This window comes from Cnephaeus nilssonii (assembly GCF_951640355.1).
Source record: "Cnephaeus nilssonii genome assembly, chromosome: 5".
NCBI lineage: Eukaryota > Metazoa > Chordata > Mammalia > Chiroptera > Vespertilionidae > Cnephaeus > Cnephaeus nilssonii.
In genome coordinates this window covers 72,792,981-72,818,245 of record NC_137076.1, presented here as the reverse complement: position 1 = coordinate 72,818,245, position 25,265 = coordinate 72,792,981, and the positions used below count along the sequence as shown (strand labels likewise).

At 36.0% G+C, this 25,265-nt stretch overlaps 1 protein-coding gene across 1 annotated transcript in view; it reads right to left on the bottom strand.

Moving 5' to 3' along the window:
- Positions 1-25,265, bottom strand: part of CHSY3 (chondroitin sulfate synthase 3) — a 238,594-nt gene that overhangs the window by 195,962 nt on the left and 17,367 nt on the right. The gene's annotated exons all lie outside the window — the stretch shown is intronic.

The following is a 25,265-nucleotide window of genomic DNA, read 5'->3' as shown; positions in this document are numbered from 1 at the left end:
CTGTGGAAAGAGGGAGATATTCTGGAGACCTTTAAGAAACAGTGTCAATAAAACTTGGGGATAGATTGAATTCAGGAAGTGAGAGAAGAAGAGATCTCATGAATGACTCATGTTTTTATGTGCAGCTGACTTGGAATGGTGCTATTTACTGAGATCAGAGGCTCAAAGGCAGGGGATGGTGTTGAAGGTCATGGGTTCAATCACGGAGTTGTTGAGTCTGTCTTGATTGAAGTGATTCCTTTGAGATAAAGATGGTATGGGAAAGAGAAGAGAGTAATTGATCTGGGAGATTTTGCGAGAGAGTTGGGGGTATAGGAAACAAAGCCCAGAGGAAGGGGTTGGTATAATATAAGGCAGGACCCCTGTGATGTAACCAAGGGAAAAGTTGAAAGGATGTCTGCAGACACGGGTAGCTTCCCGGTTTGGGCTGAGGGAGCTGAGTTTCCATGTGATGACTTTCTTTTCCTTTGGATGGAAGAAACAGGGCCATCTGTGGAGAATGGCATAGGAAATAAGAGCCATGAAAGTAGAGAAGGTATAAAAATATTGAAAGGTTTTCTTTTTAACTACATTGACCAGAGAAACAAAGTACAGTTGTTGTACAAGTTAATGTCAGGTTGTGCTTTTATAAGAAAGTTTGAGCTTAAAGGGAGTTATGAAATAGAGTAAAGTTACTGAAATTACAGTCCATGGTGTAAAGACACACACACACACACACACACACACACACACACACACACACACAAAAGGAAGAAAAGCAAAAACAAAACAAAACAAAAAGGGGTAATAGAAAGAAAAGTAGGAAACAGTTGAATGATTATGCTGAAAAACAACAACAAAAAACTGTGATCACAGAGGGACTATGTGAGGTAGTGCTGAAAATTAGGAACACAGAGGGATGAGTAAAGCCTGAAGTGTTTAGGGCTTTGGGTGTCAGAGAAAAATCCCAGAGCTGAGTGATATTGTGTAGAGTATGTGCACACTTTACATGGAGGTAAATTGACCATTGTTCCTTAAAAGGAGTAAGTGATTTAACATTTTATTCTCAAATGAAAGGGTTCAACTTGGGCAGTTCAGACAATTTTGAAGAATAATTTGCTCTATTTTGCTATGGTTTCACATGCAAGTATTAGAAGAGATAATACACCAATGTGAACACATTTGTTACTCTCTCTCAATACAAACCCTTTTATCACTCTTATACACCTCCCCTACTTTTACTGACTTTATATGTAACAATTAGGAAAGTAAGCATCTTGAGCAACTTTAGCTATGTCAGAAGTACTAAATTTAAAGAGGGAAGGAAGAAAGCAATTACCCCTTGCGGTGTATTCCATGCATTAGCTGTAATTTCCACTGCCCATTTTCTGAAAACTCACGTCTGTACCATTTATGGCGAAAAGCAAGTCAGACTTGCCACAGTCAACCAAACATTCCAATTCAAGTCACTCTGGGAAGAATTTCAACTCAGAACATGCTGTGGAAATTTTCTACTGGTTTGAGCATATCCACTGGTGGACAGAGTATTCAGAGAAGCTTAGAACATAAATTATAATTTGATAATTCGGAACACTAGACTCAAAGTAAATTATTACCAGGGCATGTCTTTATGACACTCTTTCCTATTTATGCTAACATTGGGAGTAGGGTGTATATATAAAACATGCCATAAAAATCTGCTAGATAGATCCTAGGGAAAGAATAAACTATTTTACTTCTTAAACAATGAAACAAATGAATCATTTTTAAAAGTAATAATTAGTATATAAAACAATTGATTCACTAAAACAATTCTGATGCAGAGTTTCACATTTACAAAATCATCATAGATTATTACATTGAAAGCTCTAAAACATCAAAAATAAATAAATCTAACCAAAGCTAGAGTTGAAGTTAAATTAGCTTTTTTACCATTTCCATTTTCTCATGTATTCAAGTAAAATATCTAAATCCTTGCTCATCTCACTATAGTTGTCCATTTCAAGTAAAAAAGTCTATAAATTGATTTAAGTCATTTCATTAAAAAATATCAACCCTTGAATTATTTTATTACAAATGTACCAAGTAATGAAATCCCAACATCAATAGCCATTTTTAAGAATACGAGAAAATAAAATTTGAAGACACATTTTTCACCATGTTATTTTGGTCAAAAATCTTCAAAGATTCTCCAACATTTGGGAAATGAAAATTCACTCATTCATTCACATGTTTTACCGAGTATCTCCTATATGTCAAACACTAACTATCCTTCTCTGCACCAAAGCAGGTAAAGAAAGAGGCCAGAAAAGCCAATAAATGCAGGATAAGGGCCACATTGGAAAGATGTGCCAAGAACAGAAAGAAGCTGGGCATATTGCTGTCTGTAGGGTGGGAAAATTGCACTGATGGGATCCCAGAGAAGTCATTTTAATTCCACCAAACTGTTGTCTATTGTCATAAAACCCGCAGGTCTATTCGGCGTTCTTGAGATTAGGGATTCCCTAAGGTTTGTGTGAACAACAGAACCAGAGTCAGAAATGCTTAACTCAACATGACTCAACTCTGGGGCCATGAAATAATCAAAAAAAGATATCAGAGAAGTTTCAAAGTGCTCTTAAGAAGTTAAAAAAAAGGACATACTGTATGTCAATTACAATAACAGGAAAAAAAACAGTACTTAAACTGCTGTAGTCCTGTCTTGTCCATGGAGGATGCCTAAAACCTCCAATAGTAATGAACCCCAATAGTATGTATGTGTTTTTTCCTACACATACATACTGATGACAGCCTTTAACTTATAAATTAGGCATAGTAAGAAACTAACAATAACTAATAATAAAACAGAATAATTATAATAATATCCTGTAATAAAAGTTATGTGAATGTAGTATCATCACAACTTTCTCTCTCTCTCTCTCTCTCTCTCTCTCTCTCTCTCTCTCTCTCTCTCTATCTCAAAATCGCCTATTGTATTATACTCGCCTTTTTGCCTAAAGGAAGCATTTTACAGCTTCTCATTGGCAAATCCAAATGAGGGCCATCATTAAATAAAATAAGGGTTACGTGAACATGAGCACCGCGATACCTTGACAGCAGACCTGATAACCAAGGCTGTGACAAAATGACTAACAGGAGGGAGCGACTCAGCGTGGAGACACAGGATAAAGGAATGATTCATGTCCAGGGCAGAATGGAGGTGCAGGGCATGGGATTTCATGTGCAATTTAAAACTTATAAATTATTTACGTCTGGAATTTTCCATCTAATATTTTTGGACTGCAGTTGACGGTAACTGAAACCATGGGAAGCAAAACCAAGCATAAGGAGGGACTACTATATAACAAAATGTACATAAAAAGTAAAACTGTGATTAAAGAAAGCTTCCAAATGTGTTATTGCTCTCAGCATCTTTCCCATGCTGGTGACAGGAATCTTAATGCAAATAAGTCTAAAAATGCTGTCTATGGAAACCTCTTCTATTTATAATTTTACCTCTTTAGCTGCATATTCAAACTGAATAACAGTAAGCTCAGCTATTCCAGATCATAAATATATTTATTGTTATTTTCTCCCTACTTAACAATATTGAAAGTGACACATCTCATATTCTTTCACATGCAAATTAGGAGTTTCTTTGCTCCACTGAGTTAAAATAAATATGAATACGAAAAAATAGAGAAGAGAGTATTTGTGTTCAAAGCTTTTCTCCATAACATCCAAATCTCAAAATGCAAACCATAATTCAAAATACAAACTTTAATCCCAGAGATAAATTTAGGAAGTAGGAAGGGTAAGCATCAACAAGTAACAAATTATTATTGGAAAATGATGAGATCGGCATTGTTCCAATCATTTGACCAGTATTAATTACATACCTAAGAAACATACAAACAATACCTAAGAAATATACAGTTAATTAAAAATTAAAATCTTGTTCATAACAAGATTAACAGCTAACATTTACTATAATATTAGTACACAAGTCAGAATATAAAGCAAAGCATGGTAAGTCTCACAAGAGAGAGAGAAATAAGGTTGTAAGTAAAAGTGAGAGCACAATTCATTGGGGTTTATCCAGGAGGATTTTACTAAGAGGGGCAAGATTCAAGCTGACTTTGAGTGCTGAAGAGGACTTTGCTATGTTTGGCCAATAATCAAGAGTAACGACTCATTTATTTAAGCAAGTAGGGAAATATTGAGTGCTGTGTCTTATTCTTTTTGGGATTAATCTTTACAAATTTCTTTGGCCATTCAAAAATGATCTCTCTCTAAAAGCAATTACTTCTCTATTTTCTTTTTAAAAAGGCACTGAACACAATTTAACATGGCGATTATATGACCTATTTTTCAAAGTGTCTGATTCCATCTTCTATTTACTTTTGATCTCCAGTGGATTACCTACTTTTTACTATACCTCTTTTGCTTTTTAGATTTTTCTATGAATAAAAAACAACAACAGGAAAGCAACCTTGTTAGAAAAACATAAAAATCATTGAAGTCCTATATGGACATAGATAGACAACAGTATGGTGATTGCCAGAGGGAAGTTGGGGTAGGTGAGATAAAAGAAGGGAAAGGGGGGATAAATGGTGATGGAAGGAGACTTGACTTGGGGTGGTGAACACACAATATAATATACAGATGATGTACTGTAGAATTGTATACCTAAAACCTGTATAATTTGATTAACCCATGTCACCGCAATAAATTCAATTTACAAAAAGAAATAAAGTTCATGATTTTAAAAAATGTATGTGTATATATATATACATATATATGTATATATATATACACACACATATATAGTATATATATGTATAGATAGATAGATAGATAGATAGATAGATAGATAGATAGATAGATAGATAGATATTTTATTGAAATCCAAGAGAGGAAGGGAGAGGGAGAGAGGGATAGAAAGATTAATGATGAGAGAGAATTATTGATTGGCCACCTCCTGTACACCCCATACTGGGGATTTAGCTGAGCATGCAACCTGGGCACATGTCCTGACCTGTGACCTCCTGGTTCATAGGTCAACACTCAACCACTGAGCCACGCTGGCCAGGCTAAAGTTCATGATTTTTCTCTAAGGTTTTTGTGACAGATACTTTGGAATCTCAGCACTTTTTAAAATTTACTTTTAAATCTGTTTTGCAGGTTGAAAATAATTGACTCTTAACTTGTTAATAAGTAGGATTTCTCTGAATGTAGAACCAGCAGTAGAGTAAAATTTAATGGATAACAAAAATAATCCAACTAAAGTATATAATTTATAAACATGTTAAAGCTTTCTAGTGCAGGCTAGGGGGTCATCCACTTGACACCTCCTTGTTTGCCCATTTGTAAGCAGTACCTTTCCAGCGCTTCTAAGCCAGCACTTCTCCCTCACACACACACACAGCTCCCTCCATGCACCACTCCAGAGGGCTCAGCAGGGAGCAGGCCTAGTTGCACAACATTAGAAGGAACCCACACTGCCACCTTCGAATAATCAACCAAAGCTTTCATTCAAATGCAGGCAGACAACCAAAAATTACCAGATTTCCAAGGAAAATCAACAGCATGAGCAAGAAAGGACAGGAAAACAGTGCTAATTAAGATACAAAAGAAACACACACAAACAAATAACATTCCAATATTCAAGAAGGGTATCATATCCATAAAAATAACTGGATGCTCTGGGAAAAGAAAGCAACCTGAAAACCCTTTAGAAAGCTACAAGTTTATCAATTTAAAAATCAGTAGAAGGGGTGGAATATAAATTTGAATATATTGCTCAGGATATAAATTTGAGAAAGAGAAAACTATAAAAGATAAAACAGAATCAATACTGCCGATAAAAGATCTGACTAACAAGCATTAATTTCAGGAAATAAATGAGAAAAAAAATGGAGCAGAGTAATGTGTCAGAGAAAGAACAGAGGGGGAAAATCCCAAATCTGAAGGACACAAGCATTTACATAAAAATGAATATGAACCTACAGCACCTAGACACATTATAATTGTCTTGCCATACAGTATATTCGTACCCACATTTGCTCTTTCGATGGAGCCAAATTGGGCTCTTTTCATTGCCTGAGCTAAGGGTAGCAGAAGAGAGTCAGACTGAATATAAAAATAAATCATTAGAACCAAAATGAAGATAAGAATATCGTCAGTGCACACTATGAGAAAGGTCTTGTAGTAGGTCAGAGAGATGACTAATTGTTTAGTTGTCATCATCTGCTGAAGATTACATAGAATTACTAGATTTGATAAGTTAAAATTGATAAGACTAAAAGATATTCTTAGAATACCTGTGTGTGTGCATACTACTTTAGTCATTCTTGAATGGAGGTGGATTCTAAAAATTTTTCTAGAAGTTTCCATGGCACTCTAACATATCTGAGTATTAAGCAGTATAGACATCACTGTTTCCTATTTATACTCTTCCAACTGTTTCTCAAAAATGTTAGTCACAGTGAAGACCTTATATGTTCTTTTTTGCACTAGTGTTGCACATTTGAATTTATTGGAGATTTGACAAAAACCTGAGTAATAGTATTAACTTTCAAAATATGGGAAAGGTATTAGAAAAACCAAAAATATTATATTCATTCTCATACTACCTTTTCTACCTGATCACATTTATGTATATAAACATGTATTGCTTCAATATAATTACTCATATTAATACCAATTATTAAACATTAAAAGCAACTTACTAGTACACTAAAATGCTTTGGTATTTAATGTAACCCATATTTTATGTAAAATAGAACATTTCATATATTTTGTTTAAATGTACCTTTTTTAATTTAAAGAGAGTGTAGATTAATGCAAAATTATCTATGAACTTACACAATTTCAACCTAAACAAAAAGTTCACATAAATTTATAATTATGTTTGGAATGTTAGATTTAAAACATTTACTTTCAATGTTATAATTTGATATTTTACCTTGACCTAACTTTGCATAATAATATCCTTGTCTGAATAAATATTTTCTGGAAATATTTACTTGCCAAGTCCCCTAATCTGTCTTCAAACTTATTCTTTAGGAAGCAGCTATGAAATTTAAAAAAAAAAATTTCCAGAAAGCTCTATTTTTTTCTAGAACAAACAAAAATTTACTTCAACCATGCTACTTAACATCAGCCCACATACATAACGATAAAAGAAATAGCTGGTGAACAAAATAGCTATATTCATAAAGGTGAAAAATTCAGACCAGCACCTCTCTGTACCTCACCCAGCACCTCACCAAGTTGAGTTGTGCTTCTCTGACGCTATTTAAGTCACTGCTAAGTGTGGGAAGACTGTTAAAAATAAGTTTTGTGGCTTCAATAATATTTTTATAGTTTCACTTCTCTCAAAGTCTTGTTCTTTTTTCTCTGAGAGAGTCAGAGCCTTTTAGACCTACACGATGAAAAAATTTTAAAAGTACCAGCCTGTTGATGAGTTTTTTTAAAAACCTACTGGCAAAGTTTCAGAGCTGGTGCTCAATGACCAGCATTATTTTTCCTTAACAAGAACCGAAACTGAATAAAAAAGCCCACACGCATTTTTACATGTCCTACCATCTGTAAGATATTATGCTACATACTGTGAGGAACAAAAAAAAAATGAGTGAGAAATGCTCAATTTTTATCTATCTATTTCTTCTCCCATACTGTCCCCAATGAAAAATCCATGACTCTCTTCTCTCTGTGTATCCTCAACATATAACAGTGTTTCTCAAATTTATCCAGACAAAAGTACCCTTAAGGACAGAGGATATAGATCCATATCCTTAGGAATTGATGGTATATGCTTAATGCCTAAAAAGAGTTTCTTCATTAAACTTACAAATTCCTATAAACTAGGTGCTTAGTTTTTTTCTTTTCGTTATTGATTAAGCTATTCCATATGTGTCCTTATCCCCCCATTGCCACACACACACACACACACACACACACACACACACACACACACACTCATGCCCTCACCCCCTGTTGTCTGTGTCCATTGGTTAGGCTTATATGCATGCATACAAGTCCTTTGTTTGATCTCTCCCCCTTACCTCCGCCCTCCCCTACCTTCCCTCTGAGGTTTGACGATCTGATCAATGCTTCTCTGTCTCTGGATCTGTTTTTGTTCATCAGTTTATGTTGTTCATTATATTCCACAAATGAGTGAAATCATGTGATATTTATCTTTCTCTGAATGGCTTATTTTGCTTAGCATAATGCTCTCCAGTTTTATCCATGCTGTTGCAAATGGTAAGAATTCCTTGTTTCTTACCACAGTGTAGTATTCCGTTGTGTAGATGTACCACTGTTTTTTAATCCACTCATCTGCTGATGGGCACTTAGGCTGTTTCCAAATCTTAGCTATGGTAAATTGTGCTGGTATGAACATAGGGGTATATACACTGAGTGGCCAGATTATTATGATCTATGAACACATAATAATCTGGCCACTCAGTGTGTGTGTGTGTGTGTGTGTGTGTGTGGCCTGCCTGCTGGTCAAACTCCAGGTCGAGGGGACAATTTGCATATTAGCCTTTTATTATATAGGAATATACACTGAGTGGCCAGATTATTATATGTTCAGAGATCATAATAATCTGGCCACTCAGTGTATATCCTTTCTGATTGGTGTTTCTGGTTTCTTGGGATATATTCCCAGGAGTGGGATTACTGGGTCAAATGGGAGTTCCATTTTCAGTTTTTTTAGGAAACTCCATACTGTTCTCCACAGTGGCTGCACCATCTGCATTCCCACCAGCAGTGCACGAGGGTTCCTTTTTCTCCGCATCCTCGCCAGCACTTGTCATTTGTTGATTTGTTGATTATAGCCATTCTGACAGGTGTGAGATGGTACCGCATTGTTTTGATTTACATCTCTCAGATGATTAGTGACTTTGAGCATGTTTTCATATGTCTCTTGGCCTTCCTTCTGTCTTCTTTCAAAAAGTATCTATTTAGATCCGTTGCCCATTTTTTGATTGGGTTGTTTGTCTTCGTTTTAAGTTGCATGAGTTCCCTGTAAATGTTGGAGATTAAACCCTTATCGTTGATAACATTGGCAAATATGTTCTCCCATGCAGTGGGATTTCTTGTTGTTTTGTTGATGGTTTGTTTTGCTGTACAGAAGCTTTTTATTTTGATGTAGTCCCATTTGTTTATTTTCTCTTTAGTTTCCATTGCCCTAGGAGCTGTATCAGTGAAGATATTGCTTCGGCATATGTCTGAGATTTTGCTGCCTGTGGGTTCCTCTAATATTTTTATTGTTTCCCATCTTATGTTTAAGTCCTTAACATAACTTTATTTCATTACTAGGAGCCCAGCGCACGATTCAAAATCGCACAGCGCCGCCCACCCTCCAGTTGCCGGTCCAACCCTGCCTCGCTCCCCAGGCCCCATTAGCAGCCGTGGCCACTGCCAGTCTGGCCCTGCCTCCCTCTCCCGCCCTTGAAGCAGCCGTAGCCACTGCTGATCAGACCCTCCCCCAGCGCAGGCGTGCAGAAGCCCCTGCCTCCCCACCCCCGACGCTGCGCACGCAACCGCCTCCTGTCCCGTCGACCCATTATGGCGTCCCAGTTAATTAGCATTTTTCTCTATTTTTTATATATATAGATAGCTTTTTTTGTACTTAAAACTTCAAGCAAAGCTGAGACTTCAAGAAGCTGTGCCATTTTTATCCTGTGGCTTTACTTGGGGTGCCCAGGCCAATTTGAAAAGAACAGACTAGCGATTTTTGTTTCAGCTTCCTCCCAGCAGGCGCATGTGCCATGTGCCACACTCCTCCTGCCCCACAGTCTCCGAATGCCCATCCTCACCTACAAAACCCAGAGCAGTGGCTCACAGAAGTCTGCGGGATGATTCACTGACTGTGGCTATGGGAGTAATCAGATATTTAAGTAGACATCTGTTTTTCCTGAAGCCCAACATTTCCAATTCAGTTAATTTGGGTAGACAAATTCAAAGAAATAAACAGAAAATAACAGATTTCTTACCATGGAATATTAGTGTACTAAAATTACCACTTGACATCAGCATTTGCTTAATAAAACGACAATTTTCTTAATCGTGCTGTGTCATTCATTTTTTATTCAAAAAGCCATTGTTTGGTCTAAAATATGAACACACACATTGTGAAGGGTACAGAGAAAAGAGACTTTTTGTTCCCCTGACCTATGTATAGTGTGACTTGATAAGCAGCATGCATTACTTTTGTAATTAAAAAAAGAAAAACTATACAACCTGGAATCTTCATCTGTAAGCAGGATACATTTGTTTTCATGTAACACTTTCAAAAGTGTATTGATCTAAAAATTTAGATCAAACAGTTCAAAATACTAAATTAATTTCACTGTTCCAAATGAATGGACGGAAGGCCCACAGGCAATTTATAAGACCATCTTCCTACATAGCTTGTAGTTCTGTTTAAGCAAATTAAAACAGAGCTCTTTCTTGTTATCTTACGCTACCAGCCTAGTGCAGCTAGTCTTCTCCCTCGTCCTCACCTCTGCCAGCAAACTACCTGGGTATTTAGATGAGTCACTTATCTTGGTCCAAGAAAGGAGACCTCCGGGTTAGAGGTGCTGAGTCTTCCTCATATTAATTTCGCTGGCCCTATCCCAAACTCCACAGGAAAGAGCTTGTACGGAAGTGCTGATGCCAAGAGGAAAACAATAGTTCTATGACACTGCTTATCGCTTTCCAAGAGGAAAGCCTAAGTTTAAGAACCCTGGAAGAGCTATCGTTAGAAAAGAGATTTAGCCTCGGACAGTAGACAGATATTCATAGAAAGCAGCTTCACTGAAACTCTCATACATGTGTGTTCCCCAGCTCTGTGCAACCTGCCTCGCATTCATCTAATTTTGTGAGATTTCCAGTTAATGTCTTCCAAATTTTATGACAATGTTTAATAGTTGACCCCCCTAAACCTCATTTTTATAGTGGCAAACCCCAAACATGGCAATCCATTAACATCTGAATGAACATTAATTTAGCAATAGTTTAGTGTCACAATTGTTTTGCAAATTATTTAGGGCACGGGATGCTTTTGAGTCCAGATGCATATATGATCACCATTTGATGAAGCAATTCCTCCAGCATTTTCTTCTTTTTGAACTACTTCAAAACCTTTTTCCCAGTGGACATTGTCAATGTTTTAATCTTCGTTATGGTTTTAATGCACTATATCTATACCCTTCACTCACGATAATGAAAAGAGTCCTATTTGGCTCCAATGAAAGAGTAAACATGGATATAAATATACACAGTGCGTGGCAAGACGATGTTATCCAGAAGATACATAATCTCTCCATGTGTCATTATATATTTTCAATTTTTAGCAAAACAAAAATACAATAACTTGTGAAGAGAACTTGCAGACCCATAAGAATGCAACTGTTGATTCCCTGAGGTCCAAGAAAGGACCCCAAGGGAGACTTTCCATTGGTGGCAGGATAAACATAAGGATCAAAAGAAGCTAATCTGTAAACTGTTATCCACTCAATCAGCAACATGCCCTAAGTGAAGAAAACGGTAGAAATAAGTTCTACCTCCTAAATCCATCATCAAATAAAAAATTGTAAAGTATCAGTTTTCTTTACCTGTAAAATGGGGATAAAAATACATACCCTCGGGGTTATTGCAAAAACTAAATAAGTTAATATATATCATGTTATGCATGGTGTCTGGTTCAATAAATGTGAATACCTTCTTTTATTCCAACTAATGAAAAGTAAACTTTAAAATAATAATAATTATTTGAGAAGAGGATGGACCAGTGAATACAGCTTAATAATCAGTATGACTTCAAGTTCCACAAAATAACTGAGGCATGGAACCTCTTCTTGAAGAGCTTAAGTGGGAATGAGACAGAAAACAAAACGGGAATAAGAAAGCAAGAGAGAGCTAGAGCTCTAAATGAAAGAAGACATTTCCTCCTAGGGCAAAAAGGAAAACGACAAGGAAGATGTGGTTATTGAGATAGCCCTTGAAGTACAGTCTACATAAATGAGAGAGGAGAGAATTCCAGACTCAGGAAACAACCTGAGTAAAATCACAGTGTCAGAAAAGTATAAGAGATGTTGAGGATAATGGGGAGTATATGGCCAGAATGCAGAGTATATGAGACAACATGAGGGTGGAACTAAGTAAGCTATGAAGTTGGTAGTTTAAGACTCTGCATGCCACATACATTTTAATTTTTTTCTGAACTTTCATCATTTATATTCCATTCTTATGTTTGAGGAATCCCCCATTTTATATATGTCAAAGAAACAGAAAATTGGTCACATTCACAACCTTTGTTAGAGATAGGGTGCGGAAACCTGACCTAGGAATTCCCCACCAGGCCCACCTGATCCAGGAAGCCAGTGACATAAAGAAGATAAATAGTGCAGGTTGCTGGCCTGCAAGGGTGGAGGCTCTAGGGCAGCTACAGCTGATCTCCTGTAGCTCCGGGGGCAGTGCCTGCTGTATGTCAGAGACACCTGACATCACACCAGATGGGGGTTGGAGCATAAGTCTGGGCTCTGGCAGCCTGGCCTCAACCTGGGTCTCAGGTTCCACCAGAATTCTGTGAACTGCCCAAAATCCTTTAATAAGTCTCCTCTGTATAAATTAGCCAGAGGTGGTGCTTTGCTTTCAACCAAAAATCCTGACCCATAAGCCATGCAAAAGTGTTTGACCTTTATTTTGTAGGATATGTAGAGCCAAAAGTCAATTAAAGGCAAATTCATTTTCTCCAAATGTGGGTTTTGTTTTAGAAGTGTTCTTCCTTTTTCTCTTCTAAAGAATTTTATAAACTTGATCAAATTTTCCTAAAGTTATACATAAGGACACACATATTATTTAATTATAATATAAAATAGATTAGCTTTAAATTAGTACTTTGCTAGAGCTTTGAAATCCTGAATTTTTTTAAACCTTCAAGTTATTTTTTGCCAAAAGTTGCCTTCCAAATCAACAAATAAAAAGTTGTCATAGATGTAAAAATCCTCAACAAAATATCAGCAAACTGAATGCAGCAATACATTAAAAGATCATACACCATGATCAAGTGGAATTTATTACTGGGTGCAAGGTTTGTACAATATCCATTAACGTGATATACCACATAAACAAAATGAAGGGTAAAAATCATGTGATCATATCAATACATGCAAAAAATGCATTCCACAAAACCCAGCACCCACTTATGATAAAAACTCTTATTAAAGTGGGAATAGAGGTATCATACCTCAACATAATAAAGGTCATATATGACAAAGCCATACTCAATGAGGAAAAGCTAAAGGCATTTTCCCTTAAGATCAGGAACAAGACAGGGATGTCCATTCTGACCAAAGTTATTCAACATATTAATTAAAGTCCTAGCCACAGCAATCAGACAAGAAAAAGAAATAAAAGGTATCAAATTGGAAAGGAAGAAGAAAACTGTCATTTGCAGATGACATGATACTAAATAGAGGAACCTAAAGATTCTACTAAAAAACTACTAGAACTAATAAATTAATTCAGTAAAGTAGCAGGGTACAAAATAAATATTCAGAAAAATCGGTTGTATTTTAAAAATTTTTTTCAATTACAGTTTACATTCATTATTACTCTATATTAGTTTTGGATGTACAGCATAGTAGTTAGAAAATCATGGGGTTAATGTGGCAAAAAGGAGACATCTATAATACTTTCAACAATAAAGATTTAAAAAAAGATACACATGATTAAAAAAAAAAAGAAGAAAAGAAAATCATGTGCTTTACAGAGTAGTTCCCTGATGTTTCAAGCACCCACTTGGTCCCATACATAATTATTATGACATTATTGACTATATTCCCTATACAGTGGAATATTACTCAATCAAAAAAAAAAAAGAATGAAATCTTACCTTTGGTGACAGCATGGATGGACCTAGAGGATATTATGCTAAGTGAAATATCAGACAGAGAAAGACAAATATCATATGATTTCACTTATATGTGGAATCTAAAGAACAAGATAAACAAAGAAAAAAATTGAAACAGACTCATAGACACAGAGAACAGACTAAAGGTTGACATAGGGGAGGAGGTTTGGGGGGCTGGGGAGGGGAAGGTGAAGGGATTAAGAAGTACAAATTGGTATTTATAGAATAGTCACAGAGATGCAAATCACAGCATAGGGAATACAGTCAGTCATATCATAATAACTATGTATGTGCCAGGTGGGTAGTTGAAATATCGAGGTGAACACTTTGTAAAGTATATGATTCTCTAACCACTATGGTCTACACCTGAAACTAATATAGAATAATATTAGCTATAAACCGTAATTGAAAAAAAAATTCTTTTTTAAAGATCTGTGTTGTTGGAACATGCTCTGCAGCCATCTGGATTTAAAAGCCCTGAACAGGATACCATCCTGCGTCAGCTCTGCGGATGAATGTGGTCTATTTGAAGTCAACACCTGAGTGTGGCAACCTTGGTTTAGAGTTTGAGAGTGGTGAGTGTCGTGTTATAGCACTTATTTTAAACGCAATATTTCCATGTGACTGACTCAGAATTTAGCAAAAAGTAAATAAATCAAGAGTATCTCCATCTCATTTCCAAGTACAACAATTTTCATTTTTCTTTTTCATCCAGTCCTCCTTTTCATCCAAGCAATTCTGTTTGTGAAGAATTCCCCTACATAGCTATTTGTCATCCTTGTTGTGGATGAATGAACTCTGAAAATGCAAACTGTGCCAAATGCATATTTTGTCCAAATGACAGATTGTCAAGAACCAACCTTTTAATTGGATGAATGACAGAGTGACTTCAAGAGTAATGTCTGCCCTTCTTTATTTGACTTGGGAAAATGAGTGTTCTGAGGTAAGGCTGTGTAGCGAGTCTAATTTAATGACACAGAATAAAGATATAGACTGCCCAAAATAAACAAAAGTTTTCTTTGAGTTTCTTACTTCATAACTCATATATGATTAATGTGACCATTAGAAGGAAAAAAATGATACGTAATTTAAAAAACACTTCATTTATAGTTGTGATTAGAAAGAGAAATTATTTAATCATTAAAGGGACTGCTCAAAACAAAATGTTTCAGAAACTTTACATCAGAAATGTGCATTTGAATACTCAAAATTTTTCTCACATTAAAAAAAAAGAAAAGGTAACTGCATAAGAGAAAACATGTTGCAACCAAGGAAATTTTATCTTCACTAGAAATGTACTCCTTAGCACAGTAGTTAAAATAGGTCTTATTAGTAATTTGTCTTCCTTTAAAGCCCAGCTCTGAGTATGTTTCATGTAACATGAGGCTCTAATTCTTTTTCTTTAATTTATTTATCGTTGACACTATTACTATATGTCCCCCATTTTCCCTGACTATGCCCACCTCCACCGAGCCCCCATACCCTATCCCCTGGCCTTCACCACACTGTTGTCTATGCCCATGGGATATGTATATATATTATTTGGCTAATCTCTTCACCTTATTTTATCCAGTAGCCCCTACACCCTCCCCTCTGATATCTGTCAGTCTATTCCATATATCCCTGCCTTAGTTCTATAAGTGAGATCATACGGTGTTTATCTTTCTCTGACTGGCTTATTTCACTTAGCATAACAATCTCCAGGTCCATCCATGCTATTGCAAAGGGTAAGAGCTCCTTCTTTATTACAGCTGCATAGTATTCCATTGTGTAAATGTACCACAACTTTTTTATCCACTCATCTACTGATGGGCACTTGGGCTATTTCCAGATCTTGGCTATTGTAAACAACGCTGCAATGAACAGAGAACATATTTGTCAATGATAAGGGGTTAATTTCCAAAATATATAAAGAACTTATACAACTCAACACCAGGAAGACAAACAACCCAATTTAAAAATGGGCAAAGGACCTGAATACACGTGTCTCCAAAGAAGACATACAGATGGCCAAAAGACATATGAAAAAATGCTCAACATCACTGATCATCAGAGAAATGCAAGTTCAAACTACAATGAGGTATCATCTCTCACTTGCCAGAATGGTTATCTCAAAAAGTCAATACACAAGTGCTGGCAAGGATGTGGAGAAAAGAAAACCCTAGTACACTGTTGGTGGGGATGAAAAATGATGCAGCCACTGTAGAAAACAGTATGGAATTTCCTCAAAAAATTAAAAATGGAACTGTCTTTTAACCCAGTGATCCCACTTCTGAGAATATATCCTAAGAACTCCAAAACACCAATCAGAAAGAATATATACACCCATATGCTCATAGAGGGTCTAATTCTTATGATAAGATTCTTATTATGCCCATCATCTGGCAATAAACACACCATTTTTGTTTGTGTGTGTTTTTTTAATTTCCCCACATACAAAGCACTCTAAATTTCATTAGAGTACCCTGTAGTATCCCTAAAGTCCTAATTATACTACAATATATAAATACTAGAGGCCCAGTGCATGGGCGGGGGGGGCGGTTGGTTCCCTTCAGCCTGGCCTGTGCCCTCTTGCAGTCCAGGAGCCCTCGAGGGATGTCCGACTGATGGCTTAGGCTTGCTCTCCGTGGGGAACAGGCCTAAGCCAGCAGTGGGACATCCCTAGCGCTGCCACGGAGGCAGGAGAGGCTCCTGCCATCGCCACTGTGCTTGCCAGCCGTGAGCCCGGCTTTTGGTTGAGCAGCACTCTCCCTGTGGGAGTGCACTGACCACCAGGGGGGAACTCCTGCATTGAGCGTCTGCCCCCTGGTGGTCAGTGCCCTCATAGCAACCAGTCATTCCACCGTTCAGTCGATTTGCATATTAGCCTTTTATTATATAGGATATTGAATTGAGGTAATGATGTATACCCCATTTTTATCCCATTCTGCTAACAAAACATTATGTCATAAGCATTTTTCTCATTCATATAATAAACATAGAAAATCATTTTTAATGGCTGTCTGTAATTCTGTCGTATAAATACACAATAATTTAACTATTTCCCTCTATCGTTTAGGTTGTCTCACATCCTAAATATTACACAGAAATCTAAAATCATCTCTACCCGCCACAGGATAAATGTCTAAAAGTGAAACTGCTAGATAACAAATAACCAACATGAAAAACTTGAAACAACTTTGAAATTTTGAGTGTCCATTTCACATGATCAAGGAAAAGAGTTAACAGCTAGTGTTTAAGAGTTTCAAAATCAATATTTTTAAAGGAATTAAACTGCTAGGTATACATTATAAATTTTATAAATGAGAAGTTGATATCATATATAAGCATTAAAATCATTCTCCCAAAGGCATTTAGAATTATATGAAAGAAGTCAGAGATCAATATAAATATAATCAGGGTTATGTAAATCCCATTCAGCAGGTACATTTATAATCAACTATTTTTGGAAGTTTAGCTGATTTTGATATGCTTGAAATGATGGCTCACTGAATTAAGAACTTGTCGATGATTTTTAGTCGTGCCTAATTATTCTAAGTACAAGTAAAATTAACTAACATCACAAAACTATTTAAAAGCTGTTCTTATAAATACAACATTAGGTAAGCTCTTCTGTTACTTCCTTATTTATTTAATTTTTAAAAAATTAATACTTAGCTCTGGAAGTTTGTTCTTAAAATATTTATTAAATTAATTTTGCCAATATTAGTTGAATAATTGTTTCCAAAGGAGAGGGCAGAATAAGAATGGATTGTAACAGCTGCCGGGCTGACCAAACCTAGCAGCCTGATGTTAATTTCAAAACATTCCTCATTCTGCCAGGAAATGGCCCTTGGATTGCTTTCCTCAGAATCACACTCATGAGATGCAAATTCCTTTGAGGCTCTCTGGGCTAAAGTTTACCCTATCAGACTTTGGCCCAGATCATTTCTATGTCTGCATCAGCTCTAACCTTCCCATTTAACAGCTCATCAGCCAAGCCATCCCTCCAATCAAAGAGGTGATTAGAAGACATTTTTCTTTATATTCTAATGTCTCTATATATTTTTATCATCTATTTCATAAACCATTTTTAGATCTATTATCTCATTCACTGTCACAATCCAGCAGGAAAGGTGGGAAATCTATTACTAGTCCTCTTTTATAGGTGGTTCAGAAAGACAAACTGATGAGCTAGCTGATATCAAAGCTAATAGAAAAACCCCATTATATTCAGGCCAGTCAACATTCCACTATCCCTCCTAGCATGGTCCATTTAGATAGAAAACCAATCTTATTGGTTAAAAGGCTATAAGTTATTTACCACCTACAACTAAATAAGAGCATAAGCAATCTCAATATACTTTTCTTTTAAGTCATTCCCTTGTTTAAATGGATATTAGCTTTTTAACTGTTTCAGAATTAATATGAACATTTTCTTAGATACATAGAAAAATTGTTTTAATTTCCATGTTTTTTAATTTTCACAAAAACTAAACATGAATCAGAAAGATGTCAACACACAAAAAGCTACTACTGGACTTGAATATGCAAAAATTCTAAACGATTGGCTATGATCAAACCTTAGTAACTAATGTAGGTGTGATGGTTAATTGTATGTGTCAACTTGGCTAGACTACAACACCCAGCTGTTTGGGCAAACAGCAGTCTAACTGTTGCTATTAATGTATTTTTTAGATGTGGTTAGCATTTAAATCAGTAAAGTTTGAATAAAGCAAATTACAATTCACAGTGTGGGTGGGCCTCATCCAATCAGGTGACGACTTTAAAAGAAAAAAGTGAGGTCCCCCAAAAAGCTAAGAAGAAAGGAATTCTGCCTCCAGACTGCTTTCAGATTTAAACTGCAACATCAACTCCTGCCAGAATTTCCAGCCTGTCTGCCTTCCCTGAAGACATTGGACTTGCAGACCCCCAAATAGTATAAACCTTAAAACCTCTTTCTTTACAGATAGCTAGATAGGCAGATAGACATACATCCTATTGGCCTGTTTCTCTAGAAAACCCAATACTGTAGGTTAGCTGTATTCACACCTGTTCCAAAGCTCTTTCTTCTTTGCTTCCTTTTGCTATGGAAGCCAGAAGTACTCAGTTTACTCACCTCTCTTGCAGCCACGGATGGCTACATGGCACAATTCCAACTGGGGATATATAGGCAGAAGTCCATGGGGAGAAATAACATCACTGAAAGTAGGACTAATCTCAAGCCAATAGAAAGTCTTTCCCCTTCCAACCTGGAACTAGGATCAGATACTTAAAAGTGCCTAAAACCTATTAGCATGAGGACAGAAGCCAATGCTCTAAAGGCAGAGCAAAAGGGCAGTAAAAGCATGGGGCCATGATGATATCCCTGAGCATCCATTTAGTCATGGCCTCCTCACCTGTGCATCTGGACAAAAACCACTATGGCCAAGCTTTCTGTTTTCTTCTATCAAATTCATTCTTATCTGACACAATAACTTGTAAAATGTCTTTACACAGATCTACCCAAATATCTATAGCATTACACCGATAAATGTTGATTTCCATATAGAAAGGCTTGTAAAAATAATTTTTAAAAATACAAATATTAAAAGCCCGGGTATAATTTATTAAGCACTTAATAATTTTCTTAATTAAAATTTGAGACAGCAAATGATGAGTGTCTTCTTTTCAAGAGCCTTCTCTTACAGCTACGCTGGGAAAAATAAGCCCTGCCAATCATTGAGACACGTGAGGCAAAGAGTCAGGTTCTACAGAAGTACCAACGGTGTGAGAACAGCATTAATAAATAAGGGTATTGCCACATTTTTAGGTTAGATATATTTTAGTTTAGATATAATTACTTACAAAGCTTCACTAAACAGTAACTATTTTCAGTGGTTTATTCAAAAGGAAAAAACAAACAAACATTTTTTCAGTTAGCATGACATATGAGTCTAAACTGTTGCTATAGGCAAGTTGTAAAAGTTCCTGGGGGCTGAGATCGAGGCAATTGGATTGGAAAGATTGAGACACATTTGACAAAAATTTGAATAAAACTGTTTGCAAAGAGGAAATTAAGGTAACCTAGTGGCCTGAGGGTTCCCTGAATTCCAATTAACCAGGCTAGAAGACATCCTCAATCCCCAGAGGTGAAAGAAAATTCGAATTCATACTTTTTAGGGTTCATTTATCATCTCTTGTCTGTAGTTTTTGCATTGCTTTTCGCCAACAGTTAGACTCTTACGTAGTCACTGGCACAATCAGTCCTATGTGGGTAGAATCTCTAGCTCCCTCTGTTTGGTGCCGTGACCCCCTCCTCTGTAGCTCTAACCTAAGTGAAGCCAGCCTGTCCACCCAGGGCACCGTGCACAGCCCATGCTTGGAGAACTGACCTACCTATTCCTCAAAGTCAAGATCAATGTTTCCACAAAGCCTTCCTACCTGAACTTCACAGTTCCCCCAGTGATGGCTCCTTTTAAACATCTTTAGTGCTTGTCTGTGGGCAACTCATCAATGCCATGCTCGCTTCCATGTTATTAATATTTTCGGTTAGCCATCTTCTTTTCTAATTAGACACTAACAATACAAGGAAGGAGATCGTGCTTAGAACAGTACATGGAATCTTATACTTGATAAGTGCTTCTAATACACTCATTCAGACATAGTCTAATGTTCTGATATTTCCACTGTATGACCTTACATTTTGACTCCAGAAATAGCAGTACCTTTCTTAATCTGTTACCAAAATACCATCTTTGTTTTCATGGGCTCCCTAGAGTAAAGCATCTAGTTGGCACTCAACATGAGCCAGATCACTAAAATAACTCTAACAAAAATGGTAATAAGCGCATTTATCCTTGGGAATTTTCACAAGAATTTGTTAACAGTATAAGTCCATGTAAAAGTCACTCCTATAAACAATTATAAAACACTCATAGCAGCCCAGCTGGCTTGGTTCAGTGGTTGAGTGTGAACCAGGAGGTCACGGTTCAATTCCCAGTCAGAGTATACGCCCAGGTTGTGGACTCGATTCCCAATGTGGGGCATGCAGGAGGAAGCCAATCAATGATTCTTTCTCCTCATTGATGTTTCTATCTATCTCTCTCCCTCTCCTTTCCTCTCTGAAATATATAAAAAATATATTAATAAACTGCTCATAGTAAAACTAAAACAATAAGGGTTTCTATAAAATTTTAGCTCTTTTAAGTAGATACATATTTAACTATTCCTGTAAAATCTCTAAGTATATGTATTACTGAGCAGTAAATGAAAATCTTCATTCTATCATAAACTAATTATCAGAGGAAGAAATATTTTCAAGATAAAATAATGAGTTCTCAGAGTATATTGCAATAAGTGAAATTCTAGTGTGATAACATATGTTCACGTGCTGTTGCTTCTAAATACAATTTAGATAAAACAGACAGCCCACATTTTTATTCTGAGGTAGAGTAAAATATACAATTTTCTGTTTCTATTGAAAACGAAAACTTTATTGTTGTTAGGTATTCTTCCTGTAAATCTACATGCTAAGCACTGGAAGAACTGTAATAATTTTGGTCCTTTCATTCGCTTTTCAATGTCTAACAGGTAACCACGTCTAGTGAAAAGAATGCTAAAATCGATGACAGCAGCTCTCCATTTAGGGTCTTTATCGTCTGACCTTTGTCACCTACCTCTTTTCTTTACGATTTCCTCATATTAAATATACTTGAACTTCCTACTTCAATCTGACATTGTAGTTTTAAAATAAAAATGAAATGTCATTCTTTGAATCCATAGGCAGGATGTCAATGTACATTTATTTCAAGAAGAATATGGTTGCTGAAATCAAATAAACCAGAGTTCAAAGCAAGACGCTAACAGTTCTCTAGCTGTGTGACCTGGGCAAGTTAGTAACCTGCTCTGAGCCTGCTGTCCACTTGTGCCATAAGGCAAAAAAAACTTCATCCCACTCCCCCTTACAGCCCAGTACAGTATTTGGTATTAAACTAATGATCAACAGTTCATTTTTATAGCTAGATATAAGTATAAATCAATTTGACAGTTATTATTATATTATACACTCAGGAAGAAAGTTAGAAGACTAGATTATTGTTCGTTTTAAGCATAATGAAATTCTATACACTTCAGATATTTCCTAGTATAGTATTTATTCTTAATGAGCTAGAGTAGAAATTAACAGCTACAGATCAGCATTTGATCAGGTTGTTGTCACTGCTTTTTAAACTACAATAAGACCTTTGTCCTGGCTTCCATGTCTTCACCGGCTATATACCTTAACTGTTAAAATGATGCAGACTCATCTAAATTTACATCAATAGTAGGTACAGCATTTAAAAGAAACAAATCTTTTGTAACATAAGCCCGCCCGGTGAGGCTCAGTGGATGGGGCTCAGGATGTCACACTTCGATTCCCGGTTCAGGGCATGTCCCAGGTTGTGGGCCGATCCCCAGTGGGGGCGTGCAGGAGGCAGCTAATCAGTGATTCTCTCTCATCATTAAGGTGACCAGACGTCCCGCTTTTGGCGGGACAGTCCCGATTTTTAACAATTTGTCCCGCATCCCACGGCGTTTTAAAAAAGTCTCGATTTTTGGAAAGAATGCACAAGCTAGGGAATGGCGGGAGAATGGGAAGGGAATATACGGTTTTTGGCGGCCATGTGGCTATTTAGCCAGGATATGAGTTTTATATTATTTTTGTTAATTTTATAATGTTAAACTTTAATAATAACAAATAATTGTTGAGAACTGATTATCGAGAACTGCTTATCAAAGTTCGCATTGTTGGTCAGTTGTTAGAATTCGACCACCATTGTTTGGACTTAATGAACAATGGCATTTTTTGGGATTGGCAATGACGAAAACATTTTGTAACTGTCTCTCAGACGATACACATCGTACTGCGTGCTAGTAAGCTAGTTAAACAAGTGATGTCATTACAAATCAGCTATTCAGATAATTTAGGTAAGTAATTTATTTATTTCATAAATACATAAATTTTCTTGAATTTAGCAGACAGTACTCGTATTATTTATATTTTATAGTGGCGGCAAAAAGTCTAGCGCCGGCCTTGAAAGTGACACTTATGACTTACGTTACGGCAAATTCAGAGGAAAAATAATACAAGTTAGTATTGTTATTATTTAGAAAGAAATATAGGATTAAAATAATTTTTTTAAATATAGTTACTTTATAACCATCAAATTAATTTAATTTATAAACTAACAATAAAATATGTTCATGTAATTATGTACCTACTTACTGTGTTTTTAAGCAATATGTATATAATAATTTATAATATAATTTTAAATTATTTTTTTTAGATTTTTAACATAATGAGTAAGAAAAGAGGATGCAAATTCAACAATGATCTAAGAAGTGAGTTTCCTTTTATTAAAAAAACCAAAAGCGATTGCAATATAGACCAAATTTTTAATCAAGAACCCCTCCCGGGCCGAAACCGGTTTGGCTCAGTGGATAGAGCGTCGGCCTGCGGACTCAAGGGTCCCAGGTTCGATTCCGGTCAAGGGCATGTACCTTGGTTGCGGGCACATCCCCAGTTGGGGGTGTGCAAGAGGCAGCTGATCGATGTTTCTCTCTCATCGATGTTTGTCTCTCATCGATGTTTCTAACTCTCTATCCCTCTCTCTTCCTCTCTGTAAAAAATCAATAAAATATATTTTTAAAAAAGAAGAAGAAAAAAAAAGAATCTGCCCCCCCCCCCCCCCCCAGTCAATGGTGTTCCGCTTTACCAATGTTAAAATCTGGTCACCTTACTCATCATTGATGTTTCTATCTCTCTCTCTCCCTTTCCCTTCTTCTCTCTGAAATCAATAAAAATATATATTTTTTAAAACGTAAGAACAGAATAAATGGACAAACAAAATTGAAACAGACTCATAGAGAAAAAGAATAGACTGATGGTTGCCCTCCCTCCCTCTAAATTCAATAATTTTTTTTTAATTTTAAATAGGAGATTAAAGGAAAGAAAATTAAATTTTATTTAAATTAGGACCTTAGCCCTGGCCAGTTTGGCTCAGTGGGTAGAGCATCAGCCTGCGGACTGAAGGGTCCCAGGTTCAATTCCTGCCAGGGGCACATGCCTGGGTTGTGGGCTTGATCCCCAGTAGGGGACGTGCAGGAGGCAGCCGATCAATGATTCTCTCTCATCATTGATGTTTTATCTCTCTCTCCCTTTCCCTCTCCCTCTCTGAAATCAACAAAGAAATATATTTTTTTAAAAAAGCTTTTAAATTAGAACCTTATAGGACCTCATAAAAAGGCCAGCGCTTTACAGGGTGTGCTTTGAGTTTTTGTTTTATAATAGAAATGTCATAATTACATTATGATCATAATTATATATTCCAATTAATATACTACCATTCACTATCTTGATTAGGTTTCAAAAACAAATTTATGGTAGACTATTAAATGCTCTTCAAATGGAAAAAGAAATCAATTTTAATGGATTTTGAAATTATTTTTTGAATTAAGTGTTATGCAATCTCTATGCAGAATTTACTGGACTGAATGTATAAATATTATAACAAATGTGCATAATAACTAGACCAATCATTAGTTATATGCGTATAACCAATAAAAATAAACATTTATAGACACTACTGTAAAATATGTTGTCATAAGAGCAAATACTGATTAGCGAAGGTTATTTGATTATAGTGAGTCTTTCCATTGACTTTCCAAAGTCAGAAGACATTCTTGCTGTAATTTAATAACCACAATTTCATAAATCTTTAAGGTTAAATTTTAAAAAAGGAAAACCACAACAAGAAAAAGGTTAAATATGAGAAATGCAGAGTTTTAAACAAATATAGGGGAAAGACATAAATCTTAATATAAGTAATTACATGGGTAAGAAATCAAGGATGATGGGATTTACATGCAATGTAATTAATCTGAAGGTATCCTGCTCTAAATCTATTTGTAGCTACAGCACCTACAATTCAGCTAATTAAGATACAAAACAGAACTATATATGTTCATAGTTCCAAAACTCCAGTTCCACCCAGTAAGATATGTACCTTAAGAGATTTGGAGCACTAAGCTAAAGCCATTTAAGATAGACATTTTCTAAAATGATTCTACATTATAAGAATAACCTCCAGGTGTAACAGCTAATGTCTTGTAAATATGCAATAAATTACTTATCTAAAATTATCAACCAAAATCTCAAGGGAAATAAAAAGAACTTTTGCATATTGCCAAATAATAATGTGTGATAAAGTTCCATTGTAAATGCTTTAATGACTCAAAATTTGTTTTGTAATCCTATTGCAGATAATCATACAATGACATAATATATTGTATACAAGTTCTGGTAAATCACATATAGTAAATGGAAGCCCAAATTTATAACAACATTTATTATGCTTTATGTCCAATATCTACTTATTGTTCATTTAGTAATACT